We start from the raw sequence: 24,680 nt of genomic DNA, 5'->3' as shown, positions 1-24,680 counted from the left end.
GGCGCGTGAACTTGACAATAATCGACATTCGGACTGGGACAGACGCGGTAGGTCTTTGTCGCCACGAGGCGAAAACTTTGACTATAAACACTTTTTGACTGTTCGGAAATTTAAGATCTTCTGCAATTCTAAGAATGACATACATCCATGTTCATGGCTAGATCAATTTACGTACGCACTTCCGCCAGATGTGCCACAAAGTCACAAACTAGAAATTATGTGCAGTTATTAAGTCCTCAGGGGATTCACTACTCTAAGTGAATATGTGCCGTAGCGAGCATAGGGCCCCGAGCTGTAGTGGTGCTATTTCCCTTTTAGTTTTCTGCACCGCTGCTTACTCTTTTACTATTCTTTGCATCTGTCAAACCAACTCTTCGACTATCAATCTATCTAGTGAGTAAGTAAATAATAACCTGATGTGACTAATTGTACCTAAAAGTGATTTCGTAAATTACCATTTGGACTTATTGTACCTTCAGCAGCATTCATTCGTAGTTTAAACGAAATTTTACCTGTTTATATTCGTGACAAAATTATTTCATATGTTGACGATATTCTTATTGCTAAACATTCTTGGAGTGAGCACAACAAAATTTTGGATTCATTATTACGTATCTTTGCACGAGTTGGCATTACAGTGAACTTGGAAAAATCTGAATTTGGTCGTTCTCAGGTGAAATTTCTCGGTCACATTATTTCTACAGAAGGTATTCTTCCTGATCCAGAAAAATTAAACGCTGTTCGTAATTATGCTGTTCCTACCACAAAACGTGAGGTTCGTAGTTTCCAAAATTTTTGTGGAATGATATACTTTTTAAAAAAATTTTTTTGTGGAATGACATACTTTAGAGAAACTGATAGATGTAAACATGCGGAGAGTACAAGGATACCGCGCTGTGTTTTGGCGGCGGCACATACTCAAAGCAACAGTCATGTCTGCGCGCTGCACAAGGCAGTCGTTGACCGCGAACAATTGCTTCCTACGTCACGCGCCTACAGCTGATCGAGCGCTCAGTGCGAATGCACTGACAGCCGTAAACAAATACACAGTTTAATTTCTCCGATTAAATTCAGTATAAAGCTATAGTGACTTGTTGAATTGTGTTATTAACATTCAGTATTTTGCAGGATACGGTGTATAAAGTATTTAAGAACTTCAGGTAAATTCTGTGCGTGTCGGACGTTAAGAGGACTTGTTATCGAGAAATTTTCAGGAAGAATGTAATTTCGAAGAAGAAAGTAATAAACTAAAAAGGTAACTATTAATGGAGTTTATTTTTCAGGTAACATATTTCCACTTAGGTACGTACTTTAGACGTAATTTGCTGCTCGCGATTACGTGATGTGCTACTTTCATGTTCTATGAATTTACTTGTGAAGCGACGTGCTTGCGTACGTTAACTGATTTTGACAATGATTATTAATGAACTGGGTTGTGACTTGTGTATATTATGCGTCGCTTGGCTGCACTGCTTTTTCACTGATGTCATACTTTTTAATTATGTGCCTGCTATGCTTATTTATTTAAATTATAATTGTAACCTGATTTATTGTGCTGACTTTAGACGTAATTTGCTGCTCGCGATTACGTGATTCATACTTTGTGCTAATTTCATGTTCTATGAATTTACGTGTGAAGCGACGCGCTTGCGTACGTTAACTGATTTTGACAATGATTATTAATGAACAGGATTGTTATTTGTATATATTATGCATCGCTTGGTTGCACTGCTTTTTCACTGATGTCATATTTTTCTATTATGTGCCTGCTGTGCTTGTTTATTTAAATTATAATTGTAACCTGATTTATTGTGCTGACTGTGATTATGTATGTAGGTTATACTTTGTCATTTATCTGCTTGCGCCTTCATGTTTACTTATTAAGATGACATATGAACATTTATTTGCTTATGCTGATATGACGCTAATGACCTGTTTGCTGCTATGCGTATGTATTGCATATTTATACATTTCTGTTTGTCGTCACAACTGCTCTTTAATTTGGTGTATAGCAATGCTGATATACTGTGTATAAACATAGAGTTTAGGTCACACTACTGTATTAATTATAGATTGTTCGCTTGGCAGAGCCTCGTTGTAGGAATTGTGCTGCATCCACTTGTTGACATTCTGTTCTCTACTGGTATATTTACTCGCTATTGCAAGTTTTGCTTACGCTCAGTGCCTTATATTTTAAGATAAGAAAATGAACTGCTATAATTCGACGAACGACATTAGTACAAGAAAGTCATTGAAGTCACATGAGCTGAGGTTTTATGGAAGCTGTATAAATTTATGCTAATAGGAAGGAGGCTAACGACATGACAGACCGAAACTAGGTTTAGACCATTGACAGTTATTACACTGCATGTTTCGTGAGCAATTGAAATAGGAAGTGACACTTGATACAAGAAATACTCCACATGTTTGCTTCTGTTTGCTATGATTCTTGAAGTGGTGTACACACTGTGAAACATTATGATTATTCACACTCCGTAATCGTACTTAATTACTGAGAGTTATTCGAACTAAGTCTGTTAGAGGTCATGTATGCATTTCTTTGTTTATAATTTATAATGAGTAGAAAATTTGGGTCAGATGGATTACACAGAGGTTGTGTGTGGACACTGTGTCTTCGGATTGTATGGGATGCTGAATTGAAGTTGCACTAGGATTTTATCTGTACTTGTTCGAGGAGACTGACTAGAGGAAAGAGTTGTTATGGAAGTGAAATGATATTGGTGCTGAGGTTTATATGTATCGACGTATTATTGAGGTATTGAGAGTATATGAAGTTGATGATTATTGGAGTTTTTGTGTACAAGAGGTAAAGGTAAATGATATTGATGATAAGAGTTATATGTATCGACGTATTGAAGAAGTATTAGTGACGTATTGAGATTATGTGATGTTGATGATTATTGGAGTTTTGGTGTATAAGAGGTAAAGTAAGTGAGGAGCATATTTTTTTTGTTGGTCTTATGGAACAAGGAGGATGAAGATACCAGACTAGAACACTAAAATAGAAGGAAGATAGTCTATACACACACTTTGTTAAATCACTAAGCAGTATATACTTTTTTTTGGAGAGAGGAAGTAATTGCATATCTTGGCTCACTGACAGTTGTTCAACAACAGTACATTTTGATCTGGCTTGGCAAACATTGGTCTTGACATGATGACTATGACGTTGACTAACTATTATTGACTGTTATACATTGCTGCCAGTACTACTTGATACACATGATGAACATCAAATTTGACAGAATTACATTTACACAGTAAACACTATTCAGTTACACAGTAGTACTTAATGTGGATGAGAGATGAGTGAGTGTGTTCTGTGTGTTTTCCTTTACTAATCCTACCCACCTATCTCCTAAATATTATTTTATTTGTTTGTAGTGGCTTGCACTGACACCCATGAATATTATAGGTTTACTGGTATTTGTGTATTGTAATAGTTAATAGGACAATTATCTAATATCATTTGTGTGTTTGTTATGATTTGTATGTTACTGTAAAAGCATTTGTATGTGCATTCAAACTATTGTTCATGCCTGAACTGTCTGATTAGTGAAGATAAATATTCTGAACTGTTACCTGCACTTTTCAACATGATGTGTGACATTTGGTCGTGTATAATTTCTGCTGATGAACTGTGTGATCAGTGATTGTAAAAAAAAAAAAAAAAAAAAAAAAAATTATGGACTGTTACCTGTGCCTTTTCTACATGATTGGTGCCAATAGGACATGTTTAATTTGTGCTCATAAACTCTGATGAACAGTGTGATCAGTGCTAGTGAATTTTATGGAACTGCTTCTGCTGAGAGATGTGACTTTTTGCTGTCTGCACCTACTCAATATTGCTGGGTGCCACTGATGGACTGCTTCTACTGAAAAGATGTCCCCTATTGCTGTGAGCACCTACTCAACATTGCTGGGTGCCACTGGTGGACTGCTTCTACTGAAATGATGGTCACTTGTTGGTGTCTGCACCTGCTCAACATTGCTGGGTGCCTCTGATGGACTGCTTCTACTGAAATAATGTCACTTGTTGCTGTCTGCACCTGCTCAACATTGCTGGGTGCAACTGATGGACTACTCCTACTGAAATGGTGTCACTTGTTGGTGTCTGCACCTGCACTCAACATTGCTGGGTGCAACTGATGAACTGTTTCTACTGAAATGAAGTCACTTGTTGCTGTCTGCATCTACTCAACATTGCTGGGTGCCTCTGATGGACTGCTTCTACTGAAATGATGTCACTTGTTGGTGTCTGCACCTACTCAACATTGCTGGGTGCCTCTGAAGTCACTTGTTGCTGTTTGCACCTGCTCAACATTGCTGGGTGCAACTGATGAACTGTTTTTACTGAAATGAAGTCACTTGTTGCTGTCTGCACCTACTCAACATTGCTGGGTGCAACTGATGGACTACTCCTACTGAAATGGTGTCACTTGTTGGTGTCTGCACCTGCTCAACATTGCTGGGTGCAACTGATGGATTGCTTCTACTGAACTAATGTGACTTGTTGCTGGGTGTACCTGCTAAACTTTACTGGGTGCAACTGATGGACTGCGTTTACTGAAAAGATGTTACCTGTTAGTGTTCTTTTTTGTATAAACTAATCATTGAAAGCATTTTAGGTGAACATTTGTATAAACTGATTTTTTGTATATTGTGTAAACTATAATGTAAAGCTACATGCATGAAAAGAAGTTGTATTGCTTACTGTATTTCATATATTAGGTTAGTGAAAGGTCAGTGCAAAGCCAAAATTTTTAACTAATTATGTGATATTTAGGTATTAATATTATCTTTTATTTTTGTCTGTATTTTTGTGGACGAATTTGGTGGTATTTTCACCACCAATGCTGGCAAAAATACCATCAAATTCTGGCCTGTGGAGGAGGGGCATATGAAAGGTGGCTACACTGTGCCACTGCGCCAGAGATTGCGCCAAAGAGTACTATTAAGCCGCCTCCACAGTGCTTGTTGGGAGTTCGTGGCAGTCAGTGCGTGTTGAGAGTTCATAGCAGAGTGCTTGTAGAGAGCTCGTAGAGGTCAGTGTGTGTTAAGAACTCATAGCAGTCAGTGCTTGTTATGAGATTGTAGAAGTCAGTGATTGTCGAGAGTTTCATAGCAGTCAGTGCTTGTGAAGAGATAGTAGAAGTCAGTGGTTGTCGAGAGTTCATAGCAGTCAGTGCTTGTTGAGAGCTCGTTGTAGTTAGTCGTACCGAGATGTGCTAGTGGGCACTGCTTGTCGTGAAGTCGGAGTAAGATGTTGTAGTAAAGAGTGTTGTTCCAGGTTTTATGCAGTTATTTGATGGGAGAGATAGCAGATGTTATTGTAATGAGTGCATTTCGTCAATACATATGAAGGTAAAAACTACAATGTTCTTTTATTATTTGTGTATCTGAAATAATGCGTCACTACAGGTTCAGTCAACAAAGCGTCTGGCTTGTGTTCTTGTATTAGAGTGAATTCTGGTTTTCTTGCGTAATTATAGTTTTTCTAAATTTCTTTGTCACGTCAGTATAGTTGGTATTTAAAAACTCTTGTCTTGTTTGAGAAGAACCGTGCCAGATGTGGACGTTGAGTCACACTCCCACATACAGAACAGTTACTTTTGTGCTTATTGGTTTTGTAGGTTTTATAGTTGCTGGGGGACTTAATTAATTAACTGTGTTCACGAAAATTTTCTTACATTGTTTGTTGCAGTCAGATAGCGTAATAATACTAGTCAGGGCCAACCGATTACGAGACTTGCGTAATCGGACTAACAGCTACTAAAAATATTTTCAATCATATATTTAATTAAGCCCCCATGCAACCATTTCACCTGTGAATACTGAAACGACTGAGTGAATGATGGGTATCGCGTTGGTATTACTCGATTCGTCTCCAGTCTCTGTCAAGAACAGCCTCCGACTTAAAAGCGCAAGATACCGGTTGAACCTTAATAAAACCGACAGAGCGCAGGGACTCACTCCTGCCTCGAAATGGAGGAAAAAGGACCTATGAACATGTGTCCAGAAATTAACAGTGTGCGTGGAATGACAACGAAACGTTCCAGAACACAGTACAGAGCTGCATCGTATCCACTTCGCAACAGATGTTCAAATTTGCAACCACATCAACCACATCATGGCGGATGATTGCGACAGTAGCATTTGTCTTGCAGGGTGCACATAATCGTAATTCGACTTACACTAAGTTAACTTGCCACTTGCCCGTAGCTTGTACTACGATTCGTCTCATATCACCTAGAAACCTGTCCTCCGAATCTGGTTCCACAGTCTGCCACCTTCCTGAACGGTCATCCATCTGAGAGGACCCAAGTACACTCAAACGCCCAAAAACGGCTTGAAATGCTGTGTCATGTGGTTGGTATCGTGAAGTTTAAAATTTTCCCGGCGAACTAAATATTCAAAAAGATTTCGGGCTTGCAGCCGTTCGTCATTAGCTTCCATCGACGATATTTCGACTGGACAACTGCCAGCCATCCTCAGGTGAGCCATCGATGACTGACGAAGACGCCCTCCGTTCCGTAATATATAGCGTGCAGCGAGTATTCCGCGCATGCGTCAAAATCATATGGACAGTCAAACCACACCGCCCGTCAGCAGCGCCCTCGCTGGTGGAACTGCAGAACTCAGCTGTCTTCGGCGTTGTCAACTGCCGCGGCCATCGGAGTACTCCGACGTCTTCGTCTTAGAGGTGACGGAGTTAAGACCTCATGGCAGCGTACCTCCAAGACTGTACGGCCTTCCGAAGGTACATGGAGACGGACTACCCTTACGGCCAATAGTGAGCAATATTGGGACCCCCACTTACGATTTAGCTAAACATGTTGTATCCTTACAAATGTCCACATCACATACGCAACTCGGCCTGTTTTATGAACAGATTGGGGGCTCTCCACCTAAGTATTTCTGATCTTTTAGTTAGTTTTGACGTGGTGTCTCTTTTTACAACGGTACCTCTTGCAGACTCCTTGGCACTGATTGGCAGTAAGTTCCAGGTAGGAATCACGGCTTTGTTTCGCCACGCTCTCTCCTCAACATATTTTATGTTCAACCAAGAATATTTTGAACAGATTGATGGCGTCGCCATGGGTAGCCCCTTGTCTCCCTTGGTGGCCAAACTTTTTATGGAGGATTTTGAGTAGAGAGCACTCGAATCAGCAGCCCACAAACAACTGTTTTTTGTAGACACCTGGATGACACTTTCGTAGTGTGGCCTCATGGAGAAGAAAAATTAATGGAGTTTTTAGATCACCTCAACTCCATTGATGAGAACATTCGGTTTACCATGGAATTAGAGAAAAATGGTTGCCTCCCTTTCTTGGATGTGCTAGTTAGACGGAAGAGTGATGGCTCTCTGGGACATTCAGTTTATCGCAAGGCCACACATACTGATTTGCATTTAAATTCGTCCAGCTGCCATCACCCATAGCAAACAATGAGTGTACTTAAAACACTTGTACACAGAGCTGATGTAGTATCAGATGCAGATAGTTTGCCTGAAGAGCTTGCCCATCTGAAGAGGGTTTTCAAAGAGAATGGATATTCTACCCCGCAAATTAGCAAGGCACTTGCAATTAAGCCAAAGAAACAAGGAGTGGAGAAAGAAGAGAGCACGTCTACTAAATCTTTAGCTTTTTTTCCCTTTGTTGGCAACGTTTCCTTCAAAATTGCAAGAATACTCCACGGTTTCGAAGTGAAAGTGATTTTCCGTCCACCATCGAAGATTTCCGACCTGCTGGGATCAGTGAAAGACGATATGGTATTGCATAAGGCGGGAATTTATAAAATACTTTGTCAGTGTAGCATGTCATATATAGAACAAATATTCTGAACAGTAGAAGATCGTTGCACTGAACATCAAAGCTGTACTCGCCTTTTGCAACCTAGCAAGTCTGCAATTGCTGAGCATTGCATGTCCACTGGACACTCAATGGGGTATGACAAGACAACAATTTTGGCCACAGCAACATCCTTTTGGGACTCTGTCATAAAAGAATCAGTGGAAATTCGCATGACAGACAATCTCATCAACCGTGACAATGGCTACCAGCTAGATAATTCGTGGAACCCCGTCATCTCTAAGATCTGCTCCGGACAAAGACGTCAGAGTACTCCAATGGCCGCGGCAATTGACAACGCCGAAGACAGCTGAGTTCTGCAGTTCCACGAGCGAGGGCGCTGCAGGCGGGTGGTTTGGTTCGTCTGTCCATATGATTTTGACGCATGCGCGGAATACTCGCTGCACGCTATATATTACGGAACGGAGGGCGTCTTCGTCAGTCTTCGATGGCTCAACTGAGGATGGCTGGCAGTGGTCCAGTCGAAATATCGTGGATGAAAGCTAACGACGACCGGCTGCAAGTGGTTGGTGTCTTTGAAGGTACTTGTTTTAGTATAGCCGTCCTGCCTCTCGACCGTTTCCATCTGCTTGGCCGTACGGAAGCACCATCTCGGCCTGTTCCCGACACGAATGCCGGACCATTCTGCTGCTTACAGTACACTGCTTCAATCACACAATCTGCAACACGCAAGGAACACACGGCACGTGGTCGCAGGAGGTTCCTTTCGTCAGCGCCATCTATTGTGACAATGGCGCTTTTCCGGACGCTCGTTCATTGGAATTTTCTTCTCCAGTTCCTGTGAGGAATCCGTCTTTGCAGTCTGTCTGTTTTATTAACGTTCACTCTACACAGGATGTTCAGCTGGTATAGCAAACAGTTTTAGGAGGTGGGCCTATAGACAGTTTATAAGAAAACATTCCAACGTGTCCAATCTTTAATGCTTACACGGATAAAGCTGCTGTAATGGAACCAAACACGTTTCGCGTATAAAGCGTAAAGCAAAGTCAAATGATTAAGTTCGTTATTGATATTCGTAAATTTGATCTCCAACATAAATGGAATTTAGAATTCTCGTCATAACAGCATGTATGTACCTCTTTTGGCTTCGCCAAAAGTTTCCATAATGAGAACTATCAGTTCGTGATGTGTCTTCACTTTGTATCTCTAGACTTTGCCTTTCAACCACACCCACAGGCAAAATACCAAAAGGGGTCCGGTCTGGCAACCATTGTGACCAAGGCAAGTGACGATTGCTGGCGATCCACCATCGAGGATATGCCAGGTTTAGATGATGTCGCACTACACGACTAGAATGTGCGGGCGCGAAGACATGCTGGAAGAACACACTGATCCTCGCAGCCAAAGCAGCCTCGTCGAATAATGCTCGAAATTCGTTTTCAAGAAAGTTTAGATAACGGGGCCCGTGTAAGACGACGCTGTAACACAACAGCCCCCCCCCCCCCCCCTCCCAACTGGTTGTCTACCATAGCACACCGCACATTGGCAGAAAACAGTTCGTGAAAATGTTTCTCCACAAATCGAAAAGTTTTGCATCTGACCACCGATGTGAGTTACGAGTGACATTAATACCGTCAGGAGGGTAAGTAGCTTCACCAGAAAACCTTATTAATGGGATTGTTCCGTGATTTGCAACTAGTGAACGAGATAACTCCAATCACTCACCATCATCTCCTTCTACAGGGTGCGGGATCCCCTATAAATGATAAGACAGAATTGAAAAAAATCCGTTATTATCAGTTGTACTGTGCCACTTCTTTCTACAGATAGAGTGGTGTTCAAAATGGTTCAAATGGCTCTGAGCACTATGGGACTTTTCATCTGAGGTCATCAGTCCCCTAGAACTTAGAACTACTTAAACCTAACTAACCTAAGAACATCACATACATCGATGCCCGAGGCAGGATTCGAACCTGCGATCGTAGTGATCTCGCGGTTCCAGACTGAAGCGCCTAGAACCGCATGGCCACACCGGCCGGCTAGAGTGGTGTGGTGATATGTTATGCCAACCTGTCCAAATCTTACAATTAGCCACAAATCGTTCTCGTAGTAATAGAATGTGTAATTTTAATTGAGGATTGTCAGTTACGTATTAGTTGTAGTGGATGCCGGCAAATAACTCATCTACCACTGTATTTCAGAAGAACCCAGGCGTACGCCACTAGTACGTACATATAATGTTAACTACTCTCAGTCCAATTTACTGTGCTCATCAGTAATATTGCTCCACGTGGGAAGTGGTGAAAAGTTATTATTCGTCAGCGCTTGTATTCTGATACCCAATGCGAACTGACTAAACTTTGTGCCCACAGTATTTTACAATGTAATCTAAACTCGATCTCTAATTCTGTCGTTCAGTACCATGCTAACAATAATAAGTATTAACTTCGAATGCTAATAATAGTACAGTAACGGTTATTGGAATTATATACACCTAATGTCACGCCTGATGTGATGCAACCAAGTACAATATTTACTGATTCCTTTTTTCAAGACATTTAATAACTTCACATTGCGAGATAACTACGGCTACAGCTGGCTATTTATCTCAAAACAATGCTGTCGATCGGTACGATGCTCTACAGCGGGGCACGTCAAATTACTACGAAAAACGCAATGCACATCAACACACGTATTTAATATTTGCCGTAGCCACTACGAATTTTACTTGTAGTAAATCTCTCAAACATTAAATACCAACTCGTCTCTTTTCACGACAATTATGATCGCAGTAATCTAAGATATAATTTTACTGTAAACCATAGAGTAAATATCTCTGGAGTGAGCATTCACATGCGCAGAACAGATTTCGTGTTGTCAACAAACATTGCCGGCCTGGTCACGTGATCTCGGGACGACGCGTGTTTGTGCGTATAGCGCCCTGTATATTTAGAATGTCACTACATCCCAAATACAGACGGATTCTCTTCGTACGTGTAGTGGATTATTTATATATGTTGCACAGACATTTTAACAGTATCCATTTGATTACGGGAATAAACCAGCTGCGGAACTTTTAAGGGCATTCTGCTTGTTTGCAATTGGTGTCATAGTTCAGATGCTCTCGATTTTTGGTAGTTTTGGGTATGATACGGCACTTTATAGTATTACAGAGCCTGACGTACATTTTTGCAGTGAAAGTCTTGCAAAACGACTTGACAGTACGCTAGTACTTTTGCAAGTGTCCGGAAAACACCCAATTTGCCACAAATTAGCGATTATATCCCTTCTAATTCGTCCTTTTTTTCTGCTATTTCTGTGTATTTATTTTCTCGTTTTTTCAATCTAAAGCACAATTTTTCTTATTGGTGACACTTTGAAGTATTTATTTAACGCATTTTACGTACTTGCTTCCAGTTTATTAAACAAATAGTTGACCGGGTAAACTATATACACAATTGACAAGTCACTCATAAATGCATGGAGGATAGTATTTGCTGAACCAACTAACCATTCCCTTTCCTGTTCCACTAGCAAATTTACGAGAGGACGCGATTGTTTGTAAGCTTTTGTACGAGCCGTAATATCTATTATATAGTCATAAAATCGTAGAAAAATAGGTCTACAGAATCAAGCCTTAATTATAATGCATCTCGAAATTTTTAAACATATACAGTGTCTCTTACTAATATGATAACTATAATTAGAGCTGTATGGTATGTACCCATGAAAAGTTACTATCCCTCCTTTCAAATATTTTTCTTTGCATCCGTAGCAACAACAGTAATTCACCATCGGTATTACACTATCAACAAACGGTGAAACACAACAAAAACTCTTGATATTATAAACTTCAAACGCTGCGGAAAGCACACAGGCACAGTGAAGTCCCGAGAACACGTGACAGTCCTGGTTTAATGTTGACAACATGGGCAGAACGCAATGCTCACTCTAGAGATATTTACTCTATGCTGTAAACCAGCGATATAGCGATAGCTACCTCTGCGATAGTATTAACTTCGATGATCTCTGATCTCTTGATATTATTATACCTCCTATTATGGTTATCTCTTTAAAAACCTTGAAATAACTTTTAATTATGCGCGTTGTTATTTCCTTTCATATCTAACGAATTAAATTCTGATTGAAACGTTTTCTAATATTTGCTGAACTTTTATCGTTATTCAGTTATAAGTATGACAAACTTCTTTCTTTGTTTCTTTATTTATGACTCTACTGCAATTGACTAATCTTTGCGATAGCCGTTTTTGAATGCTCTGAAACTCGAAAATAATATCTTTCCCTCGATTACGCTACTTGTGTAATCCTGCTTCAATGGGGATTCTGTCCTTTCCACTAAACTGGAAAACATGACACAGATTTACTTTTGACTCTTTCGTAATTTAATTCAATTAATTGAGTTCAATACCACTTTTAAACTTCAATGTGAGCAAGTGGCACAAAAGCTAAACCCCGCATAAATCGAAAACGAAGAAAGACAAAAAGAAAAAAAAAAAAACGCCGTACGTGCCTCCACCACTCTTGTACTGAATTTAAAATAATGATGAAGACTCAGCCTTTTCACGTGTTGGCTTTCGTCTTCCTACTAACAGTCGCTACTTCAATTGTCACTCGTCACCCTATCAAACAACGGGATATCATAGCTTTACGTCAGTTGGTTCTGCTATGGTACGAGCTTTTCCTCGCTGTTTAATGTCACTAATTTACGGGCAGCAACAGTTGTGTCCTCCCAATGAAAACGGTGCAGGTTCTGATTCTTGGCTCTTATTGAACACCCATTCAGACTTTAAGTTAACGATACATAAATCACATACGGTACGCCACTACCTCAGTAGTGCGTGCTAAAACCTCAACGAACACTACCACTCAACACTTAATTATCTTACAATGGGCATCATAAACCAACCACAAAATAATCCCAAACGGTCAACTGCCTTCGAGCGTTCGTTCGTCTAAACACAGCAGAATGCAACCACAACGACTTTCAAAGTCTCGTGCACCAGGTAAAGCACCAGGTAAAGCACGAATCGCACTAATAACCCATTTCCGTGATTGACTGTCACTCTAATGAGCACAAAGCTTCTCCAAATATGGAACACACCTGCTTCCTCAAATCCAGCGTCACCTTTCCTCAGCACGCTAGCCACTCATCTATCTACGCCCTTGTCGCGATAACTAGCACACTCAGCAAGTACGACGATTTCGTAGCACAATTTTTCCGCAGCCTACGGCCAGAACAATCTTAAATTAACTGAGATAAGTGTGACCTAAATACGGAACAGCATAAACTCAAATCAGACACACTGCACAACGCGTCTAAAAAGACTGACCACACTGACTTTGTGAGCCAAAATCCCATCAATCTCTGCCGACACATGGAGACTCTTTGCCGCACCTTGTTGGAAATGTCAAGCGCATACGTTTGCTCGTTTTTCTACAACAATTTGACACACAATGACCTTAGTTACAGAATATATAACCATTTTTCAAGTATTGACAACTTTCCAATCTCTAAATTTATACGCTGAAGCGACTAAGAATGCGTGACAACACTAAAAAGCCTTAGTCACGTCACACAGTCCAACACAACTTCACAAACCAAATTACGAAAAACCCATAGAAAATTTAGTACGATCACATGAAATAAAAATTTATTTCTATAGCCATCCGCGTTCCTGTGACAAATTAAAACTGGACGTGTGTTACCTGAAACGTTTTATTCGAGTTAGTTTGCGCAACGACCACCTAAGCTATTCCTATTCCTCTCGAGACGCCCAGTACAGTAGTATACTGCTCATGCATGGTTGTTTACATCTTTGGGCGGATTTAGTGACATCTCTGAACAGTGAAAGGGACTGTGTCTGTAATATAATCTCCACAGTCAACATCTATGTTCACTTGTTCTGGGAACTGCGGTGACGCGAAAAATTGTGTGTAGTATGTATAAGAACCGAAGGTGAGAAAATGAGAACAGGAACGAAGTGCTCGAATTAACTTTATAAGATAGGAATTTATTGTGCAGTCCTATTGTTCAGGATACACATAATGACAGAAATAGAAGAGAGATTCACGAGTTGGATTAAAATTCAGGTGGGAAGGATAGCTGTGACAAGATTCGCAAATGACATTGCTGCCCTCAGCGAAAGTGAGAAAGAATTGCAGGACATATCGAATGGGATGAACAGTCTGCTGAGCACACGCTATTGGTTGAAAGGACAACTGAAGAAATATGAAACTACTAACGTGTAGCAGTACTGAAATTAGCGATAAGCTTCATATCAAAATTTGGGTGGAGGGGGTGGGAGTGGCAACATAGTAGACAAAGAGAAGGAAACTGACGGACAAAGCAAGCGGACTGGCACCGGCAAAGAGACCATTACTGCCCCAAAGAAGTCTGCTTGTGTCAAACATAGACCTCCATTTGAGCAAGCAATTTCTGTGGAAGTGAACCATGGATTGTGGCAAAATCTGGAAAAGAAGATAATCTAAGCGTATCTGTTTTGTGCCGTAAAAGGATTCTGAAAATCGAGTGGACTGATAAGAAACGAGCAAGTTCTTGCAGGAACGGCGAGGAGTGCAACTTGTGGAAAAAACTGACAGAAAGAGATACGGGATGATGGGACATGTGTTAAGACTTCGAAGAATATCGTCCATAATACCTGCAGAAGCTGTAGAGGATACAAACTTTAAGTAAAGACAGAGATTGGAATACTTCCAACAAATAACTGAGGATGTTGATCGCAAATGCTACTCTGATACGGTTGGCACAGGAGATAATTTCGTGGAGACCCACATCAAACCAGCCAGAAGATTCATGGCCACAAAAACATGCAGCTAGATCCTGAGGAAATAATTATATTATGCATGTGCGAATTTACAAACGTCGGCGTTTGATGCGTCAAAGATTTATTTCAGATTCTTGCAGCTGACGTGCTACTCCACTGTTCGAGACTGTTCTTACTTATTACCGTTTTAAAGATTTTAGTAGGGTAATCTACGATGTGTTGGCAGAAGAGCCAACACCGTGTTGCTAGAGGAGGCCGAAATGCACGCGTTTAAGCTCACGCAGACTGGCGTGAGGTCTGGAACAAGGTAAAGTAATTATGCTATGAAGAAAAGAACGTAGTTGCTTGAATACTTAACTTTAATCCATAATTGGAGAACATCGTTCTTGATGATACGTAATTACAATCTCAATATAAACTGGTAATGGCGCCTTGCTAGGTCGTAGCAAATGACGTAGCTGAAGGCTGTGCTAACTATCGTCTCGGCAAATGTGAGCGTATTTTGTCAGTGAACCATCGCTAGCAAAGTCGGTTGTACAACTGGGGCGAGTGCTAGGAAGTCTCTCTAGACCTGCCGTGTGGCGACGCTCGGTCTGCAATCACTGATAGTGGCGGCACGCGGGTCCAACGTATACTAACGGACCGCGGCCGATTTAAAGGCTACCACCTAGCAAGTGTGGTGTCTGGCGGTGACACCACAATCTACATGCTCGCTACGTTTCACCACAGTTTATTTCGGTGTGTGGCATGTTTAACGCATCCCAATGTGACGTGATTCAGAGACATATCGTCTTTCCGACGTTTACTGTGTGTGGCAGAGTCCATCACCCGCAGCCTGCAGGCGTTCGCACGGACACGTGCACACCGCGGCCTTATTAGGTTAGATCTTGTCACTTGTCTCCTCAGAAGATATGGTGTGCTAGATTGAACATAATGCCAACCACTTCCCCAACTGCGATTTTTGCCACTGCTGCAGTAACACATTTGTAAATTTGTATACCGTAGCATCTTCAGGGCAAAATTATAATTTATTTAGAGAAGGAGGTGACTCCTTGTCCTCGACTGATATCAGACTCTAGTGCAACGTTAAAATGGATTTATCTAGAAATGTCAATGAGCTGACAACGAGCGATAAGTTGAAATGCGAGTCCACCTTATCGGAATTCTCCACACCTGTGAACACCGGACAAACGACCTGCCGTCATGCATGTTTTGAGACTGATAAAGGTCGCCTCAAACAGCTTGAGAAACTGCGTAGTTGAGGGGTCAGGGCTGCAGGAGATTCAGCCCCCATTGTGGGTGCGTGTTGAGTGCAAAGAGAGAGGCAGTGGTGGAGGAGTTTGTGACTCTTGTACGCAGAAGGAATGCGCTGACATTTCAACGGAGTCCAGGACACATCAGGTAGTGGACCTTGGGTGCTCAGAAGTAGCCTACCGCAGCCTGTCCATCTCCACTTACAACATACTGCTGTGAAAGGTCACGTGCTACCCTGAGAACCCTGCCCACACAACAGTTTATCGACAGACGGCAGTGGTGTGTGCTTTCCTTTCAGAGACCAGTAGTGTAGTTGATCTCTGACTGACAAGTAGGGTGTTGTATTCTACATGTTGTGAACGCCGAGATCACTGAGAGCATCAGAGGGAAGCCATTATTGAATAAAAATGGCCATCGCTATGTAATGGTGTATACCAACAAGAAAGATGTAACTCACTGGCGTTGTGTAAACATTATAAATACAAATACAACTGCAACCCGTCCATTAAAAGTGACAGAGTTTTGGGAGACCTTCCTTGTATTCGAGATGAAGCATAAAACCATGTGTGCAAACATTTTATTAGTACAAAAAAGCGTGCAAAACGAACAGATACTATAATTTCATCAATTTTACATTGTAGTAGTAGTGCTTTAGATGAGGTTACCTCTTTGTAACTTCGCTACCATCACATACAAGTGCAAAACAGTAACTTCATAGCATTAGGAGAAAATGCATCCGATCTATCCTGGAGGAAAATCCTTTCAAGAAAATAAGTTACTAACGAATCATGGTAGCAACTTTTTATCTGCAGATGACCACAGGGGACCGAATAGGCAATATTGGTGCCGGTGAAAAGGAAAATCATGTTTATCAAGCTGTGAATCATTCGTTGTGGATGAAATGTTCAAAACTTCGAACAAATAATCTTGACAGTTGTTTATAATGTACACCAACCTTACAAGTTCTTGAAACGAAGTAGAAACTATTCCAGCTGTCTACGTTTTGCTACCAAATTAGAAGAGTGCTACATACGGTCTCTTTATTGAACTAATAAAAACAACGTGTTTTGCTGGAACTGTGATTCTCCCATGTGTCAGTAGCCCTACAGAAGTTCAGCACTCCCAAGGGGATGAAGAAAGGCACTGCTCCGACGTCTGCTAAGGATCTGGAGGTAACGATTACAAAATTCGAAAGTACATGTTCTTTGGAAGGGCAGTGCGACAGAGATGTGAAAGCTGTTGATCCAGCTTCTCTCGAAGGATAGCCACAACACTGTAGGAGAGGTCGAGCACTGGTGTGCAAACAAGCAGTGCACAGAGAATTTCCAGAACACTGGGCATGTTTTTTGAAACACGAAGACAAGAGACGCGACGCACTGCGCAGTATCTATCTCCAAGAACATGTAAATAGAATTGCATAATATGTGCAACGAAAAATCCAGACATACATCAGCCGGTACCGTCTCGTTGAGCAAAGGCGACTTTGTGGTGTGGATTTACGGCATCTTCTTTTGCAGGGCCATATTTTTTCGAGACGATGAGTCCTGCAGGTCGCGTTAGCTTTACCGTCATTGGTAGACGCTATGACAGTCTTTTGTACATCAACGTCATTCCAACCCTTGAACTGCCTGGATGTGTGGCTAAGATCACTTTTATGCAAGATGGCTCTCCTCCACACATTGGACAGCCCGTGCAGTGGCTGCTCCATAGGCGTTTCTGAAATGCTGGAATTATCAGCCATCATTTCTCTAGAGCCTCTCTTTTGCAGGGTTCAGTGGTCTACTTACAAATTTAGCTGAACGTACACATTCCACAACGCACTCCAAACGCGACCCGTGAGACAGACTGATCTGCTGTGGAACACGGTTTCTTGATTTCAACCTGTGGCAGCAAACGATGGACAGCATACTGAATATGTCTTGCGCCAGTTTCAAGACAGTTAGAAATCGATGTCATTACGACTTTTGTGTTTTTTTTTGCCCCTGTATAGTTAAAAACCAACGTCATTTTGATTTTTATGTGGTTTTTGGCCTAAGGACAATTTAAAATGTTGTCATTGTGCTTTTTATGCGGGTTTTGGCGCCAGGACTACTAAAAACCGATTTTGTTCTATCCGACGTGGTAGAACCTTGCCGTTGTGGATGGGCCTGCCTAAATAACAGAGTCACAACTGTTTTATGCCAAACCTGTGTGTTGACCCAGACTGATCAGTAAGGATGGTGTAACGTACAACTCAAACCATAGACACATACATTGCCATCGATTGGTAAAATTTTCGTATTTTATTTTATTCAATTCTTTCTATTTTTTATTTTATTTTTATTTGCCTTTTTTTCGTGGTGTTTCGTCCAGCGTCAGTAATATTCTGTTCACATTTGTGCGTCTTTCTGGGCACTGGTTCTCATACTACTGGGTTTTTAAACTAGAACTTTAATGATGGTCACACTATATTTTAGGTGGTGTTCCATACTGCATGGCAACAGTTGCAGAGTCTGTCCTCGCATGTCACAAATACGTGATACTTGGACAGAGTAACAGTGGAGGTGGAGAATGGTGCAGCGTGCATCGTGTGAGCGGTTCTCTTGGACAACCGCCCAGCGCAACACACCTGCACTGCCTCGCTGAAGGGCCGCTGAGCCCTGCAGGGCTTTGTCTGCTGGGTGTCTGCTGGGCGCTGCCCTTCCCTACTGGGGGAGGTGAGGCCTCCTTCCTGCCCGCTTCTGGCCTGACTCACCCGGCCAGCTGCAGGGAGAGTCCACAGCTCAGCGCGAGCTGCCGATCACGGCGCTACTTGTCGTTCTCACATTGAGAAATCACTGCAGCTGCGGAACAACTGACAAGTAAGAGGAAAAAATGTTCTGACCAACTCGAGATGAAATAGTAGACCTTTAAATTCATTGTCCGGCATGCACAGAGTGAGGCAGTTGTTTTTTCATCAACATCTACATGTACATCGATACTCTGAAAATCACATTCAAGTGCCTGGCAGAGGCATCGATGAACCACCATCACAATTCTCTATTATTCCAATCTCGTATAACGCGCGGAAAGAATGAACACCTATATCTTTCCATACGAGCTCTGATTCCCTTATTGTGTCGTGGTGATCGTTCCTCCCTATCTAGGTCGATGTCAACAAAATATTATCGCATTCGGAGGAGAAAGTTGGTGATTGGAATTTCGTGAGAAGATTCCGTCGCAAAGAAAAACGCCGTTCTCTTAATGATGTCCAGCCCAAATACTGTATCATTTCTGTGACACTGTCTCCCATATTTCGCGATAATACAAAAAGTGCTGCCTATCGTTGAACTTTTTCGATGTATTCCGTCAGTCCCACCTGGTAAGTATCCCACACCGCATAGCAGTATTCTAAAAGAGGACGGACAAGAGTAGTGTAGGCAGTCTCCTTAGTAGGTCTGTTACACTTTCTGAGTGTCCTGCCAATAAAAGTCAGTCTTTCATTAGCCTTCCCCACAACATTTTCTGTGTGTTCCTTCCAATTTAAGTGGTTCGTAATTGTAATACCTAGGTACTTAGTTGAATTTACGGCTTTTATATTAGACTGATTTATAGTGTAACCGAAGTTTAACGAGTTCCTTTCAGCACTCATGTGCATGACCTCACACTTGTCGTTATTTAGGGTCAACTGCCACTTTTCGCATCATTTAGATATTTTTTTCTAAATCGTTTTGAAGTTTGTTTTGGTCTTTTGATGACTTTATTAGTCGATCAACGACATCGTCATCTGCAACAACCGAAGACGGCTGCTCAGATTGTCTCCTAAATCGTTTATATAGATAAGGAACAGCAAAGGGCCTATAACACTACCTTGGGGAACGCCAGAAATCACTTTTGTTTTCCTAGACGACTTTCCGTCAGTTACTACGAACTGTGACCTCTCTGACAGGAAATCACAGATCCAGTCACATAACTGAGACGCTATTCCATAAGCACGCAATTTCACTACAAGTCGCTTGTGTGGTACAGTGTGACAAGCCTTCCGAAATCCAGAAATACGGAATTGATCTGAAATTCCTTGTCAATAGCATTCAGCACTTAACGTGAATAAAGAGCCAGTTGTGCTTCACAGGAACGATTCGTTCTAAACCCATGCTGACTGTGTGTCAATAGACAGTTTCCTTCGAGGTAATTCATAATGTTCGAACACAATATATGTTCCAAAATCCAGCTGCATATCGACGTTAACGATATTGGCCTGTAATTTAGTGGATTACTCCTACTACCTCTCTTGAATATGGGTAGGACCTGTGCAACTTTCAGTCTTTGGTAGCGGATATTTCGTCGTGCGAACGGTTGCATATGATTGTTAAGCATGGAGCTAATGCATCAGAATACTCCGAAAGGAACCTAATTGGTATACAGTCTGGACCAGAAGACTTGCTTTTATGAAGGGATTTAAGTTGCTTTACTACTCAGAGCATATTTACTTCTGCGTCACTTATGTTGGCAGCTGTTGTCTATTCGAATTCTAGAATATTTACTTCGTCTTCTTTTGTGAAGGCATTTCGGAAGGCTGTGTTTAGTAACTCTGCTTTGGCAGCACTGTCTTCGATAGTATCTCCATTGCTGTCGTGCAAAGGAGGCATTGATTGTTTCTTGCCGCTAACATACTTCACATACTACCAGAATCTCTTTGAATTTTCTGCCAGGTTTCGAGACAAAGTTTCGTTTTGGAAACTATTGTAAGCATCTCGCATCTCGCAATTTCGAGCTTCTGTAAAAGATCGCCAATGTTGGGGATTTTGCGTCTGTTTAAATTAGGCATGTTTGTTTCGTTTTTTCTGCAACAGTCTTCTAACCCGTTTTGTGTACCGAGGAGGATGAGCTTCGTCGTTTGTTAATTTATTTGGTGTAAATCTCTCAATTGCTGCCGACACTATTTCTTTGAATTTAAGCCACATCTCGTCTACACTTATATTATTAATTTGGAATGAGTGCGGATTGTCTCTCAGGAAGGCGTCAAGTGAACTTTTATGTGCTTTTTTGAATAGGTACATTTTTCGCTTATTTTTCGAGGATTTGGGGATTACAATATTCAGTCTTGCTACGACAATCCTGTGTTCACTAATCCCTCAATCGGGTTTGATGCTCGTTCTTAACTCAGGATTATTTACTGCTAAGAGGTCAATTTACTATTCGCGTGGGCTCATGAACTAACTGCTCGAAATAATTTTCTGAGAATGCGATTAGCACAATTTACGCGGACCTCCGGAATTGAACATGTATTTTCGCCAAAATATCGAGGGTAAATTAAACTCATGACCAACTATTATCGTATTAGTCGGGTACGTGTTTGAAATCCAAGTCAAGTTTTCTCTGAACCTTTCAGCAACTGTATCATCTGAATCATCAGAACTGGGAGGTCGGTTAATGCAATCTAAGTGGTCCCTTCCTTCGTTAACATCCTTGCCTCTTCTCGTCTAAAGAAATCGTTTAACTAAGGTGGCAAGCCCATGTTTATGAACGAAATATCATTTGCCAGGGTTTTTCTACAGCCGTCGCATTCCAGAATGAGATTTTCACTCTGCAGTGGAGTGTGCGCTGATATGAAACTTCCTGGCAGATTAAAACTGTGTGCCCGACCGAGTTCGAGTCTCGCTCGGGCACACAGTTTTAATCTGCCAGGAAGTTTGAGCCTTCGCATTGTTGCACTGAAGTGTCTCCTCGGACTGAACACAAAATTTAGAGTCTGGTATAGGGCGACTTCCAAAAGCTCATGAATGTTGGGGGAACTCATGGAACACAGCTGTACAAATATTTATCAAGCCAATGCACAGACGCTGAACACCATCACGTAATAAATGCAAACAACAACTACTGTGATCAGTTTTTGTGATAATGGCTTTGTTTTCCGTTACAGGGGTACCGTCATTGTGAGCAATATATGGATCTACTCGCAATAAAGTCAGTATCCACACAGATGCATAAAATCAATTTCATTGAACCCTTAGTGACAGACCTGTGATTCAGCAAGAGCACTGAACTACAAGTAAAATAACAGGCGCTCTTCCCGATTAGAAACAAGACGCTCTTCCTCATGAAAGAGACAGAAACGAGAGTCTCCTCTACTGGGACATAAGTGGCTCTACACTGAAATCACTAGAGACGTAAGGAATAAACTGAAACTATTTGTGACAGAGAACAGAATATTTGAAATCACATAGCGCTTAAACAACTGCAGAAAACTGCATAGCTCTCTGGATACAGGAACCACACACATCACTTATGTGGCCTCAAGTCGAGAGGTAGACACTACTTTTATCAGATGACTCACCATGTGTACAGGCAAGGAACGAAGTCCTCTTTCTGCGGAATTTCTCTTGTGAGAAATAAACAGATTTCGTGTGTAAAAAAAAAAAAAAAATTGACTGCAGCTTCTGCACACTTCAGACTCCTCGCATTTGACACAGTGTTTGGCAACAGGTTATTCTGTAAGTGTGTTTGTAACAGCTGTACGACGCAGAATTTTAACACTAATAAAAATAAAATGAAAATGAAGTATTGTCAATCTGAGCAAATAACTGCATTAAATCGTTGATGTCTCAGTAGCAGTTATTACAAGTTAATATACACTGAAGAGCCAAAGAAACTGGTACGCCTCCCTAATATCATGTAAGGCCCCCCGTGAGCATGCACATGTGCAGCAGCATGACTTGCCATGGACTCAGCTAATGTCTGAAGTAGTGCTGGAGGGAACTGACACCATGAATCCTCCAGGGCTATCCACAAATCCGTAAGAGTGCGAGGGGGCAGAGATCTCTTCTGAACATCATGCTGCAAGGCATCCAAGATATGCTCAATAATATTAATGTCTGGTGGTCGGCGGAAGTGTTTAAAGTCAGAAGAATGGTACCGGAGCCACTCTGCAGCTATTCTGGACATCTGGGGCGTCACATTGTCCTGCTGGTATTGCCCAAATCCGTCGGAATGCACAATGGACATTAATGGATTCAGGTGATCGGACAGCATGCTTACATATGGGTCACCTATCAGAGTCGTATTTAGACGTATCAGGAGTCCCATACCACTCCAACTGCGCACACGATACATAATTACAGATCCTCCAGCAGCTTGAACAGTCCCCTGATGACATGCAGGGTCTATGGATTGATGAGGCTGTCTCCATACCCATACACGACCGTCCACTCGATACAATTTGAAAGGAGACTCGTGTAACCAGGCAACATGTTTCCTGCCATCAACAGTCCAATGTCAATGATAGGCCGATTCGAGGTGTAAAGCTTTTGTCGTTGTGTCATCAAGGGTACACGACTGGGCCTTCGGCTCTGAAAACCTATATGGATGAAGTTTCGTTGACTTCTTCGCACGCTCTCACTTGTTGATGGCCCAGCACTGAAACCTGTACGTATTTGCGGAAGGGTTGCACATGTGCCAGTCGTCGTTGGTCCCGTTCTTGTAGGATCTTCTTCCGGCTGCAGCGATGTCGGAGATTTGATGTTTTACCGGATTCCTGATATTCACGGTACTTTCGTGAAATAGTCGTACAAGAAAACCCCCACTTCATCGCTACCTCAGAGATGCCGTGTCCCATCGCTCGTGCGCCGACTTCAACACCACGTTCGAACACTTAAATCCTGATAACCTGCTGCTAGCAGTGGCCGATCTAATAACTGCGCCAGGCACTTGTTGTCTTATACAGGCGTTGCCAACCCCAGCACCGTCTTCTGCCTGTTTACATATCTTCGTATTTGAATACGTGTACCTATATCACTTTCTTTGGCGCTTCAATGTATCTCCTTCGTACTCGTATATTTAATGGGAAGAAATGAATGAAGAAATAGCTAGAGAAGATGTGGCCACTGATGATTAATGATCGCATTTCATAGGCAGTTACGACTTTTGTTGTTGCCAGAAAGTAGGCCATTACAGAGATGTAGGGGCGTCGGTTTTACCGGAACAGAACTAACGTTTTTTCAGAGCTGTATTCAGGTAATTATCGTTTCTGTACGGAAACGACGGTATGTAAGATAGTCAATTTCTTAATTTATATAATAGAAATCAGTTTTAACGTAAACCATTTAAGTGCTTAACGATTACATGGTATGACGGAGAATTAAAAACGAATGTTGTCCTATGAATTGATAGAATAGCATGAAACATAGCATTAAGGGTAGAAAGACAAGATCTTTCACGAATTTAAATGGACTGAGGTACTATAGAACTCAAATTGAATTTCATTCGGTTCAGTGTTCGATATATACCATTTTTGACTTCTCATCAAGAATTGTTTTAGTGTTGTCACGTTTTTAGCTGCTCGTATAGTCACTGAAGTGAGGGGTGGTGAAGCGAGAGTTCTCTAATGTTCGAGATGTCTGAATTCGTCTGCAAATGTGGCGGCTATCGTGGCTGAGTGACCCGGCGTTCTCTGCGAGCAAGTGGGAGGACATGGGAAGCAGTCGACTCCTTACGGTGAGTACAAAGCCTTTATATCAGTAGCAAGTAATTACAATTGCTGGATGGCCCTCAGGGTGGACTTTCTACTCCTCGTAACACAGCGGCGGAGAGAGCGGCAAGCGGCAGGGGCCGGGAGCCCTTGGAAAGGCGGCGGCCTGTTGCTGACCCGGCGCCAGAGGACTGCGCCACTGCTGTGTCGAGCGGGCGTCTGCCTTCCGCGTAGGCTGGCTGTCTCGAGGCTGCGAGTGGGTCAGCGACCTCCCTGGTAACCCATCTCCCTGCAGGTATGTGTCTGGTAGGCCGGCAGGTTCGAGCCTGGGGCTCGAAGCTCCGTCATCGTATCCACAGCGAT

The sequence above is a fragment of the Schistocerca americana genome, chromosome 11, assembly GCF_021461395.2.
Source record: "Schistocerca americana isolate TAMUIC-IGC-003095 chromosome 11, iqSchAmer2.1, whole genome shotgun sequence".
NCBI lineage: Eukaryota > Metazoa > Arthropoda > Insecta > Orthoptera > Acrididae > Schistocerca > Schistocerca americana.
This window is presented reverse-complemented; position numbering follows the sequence as displayed.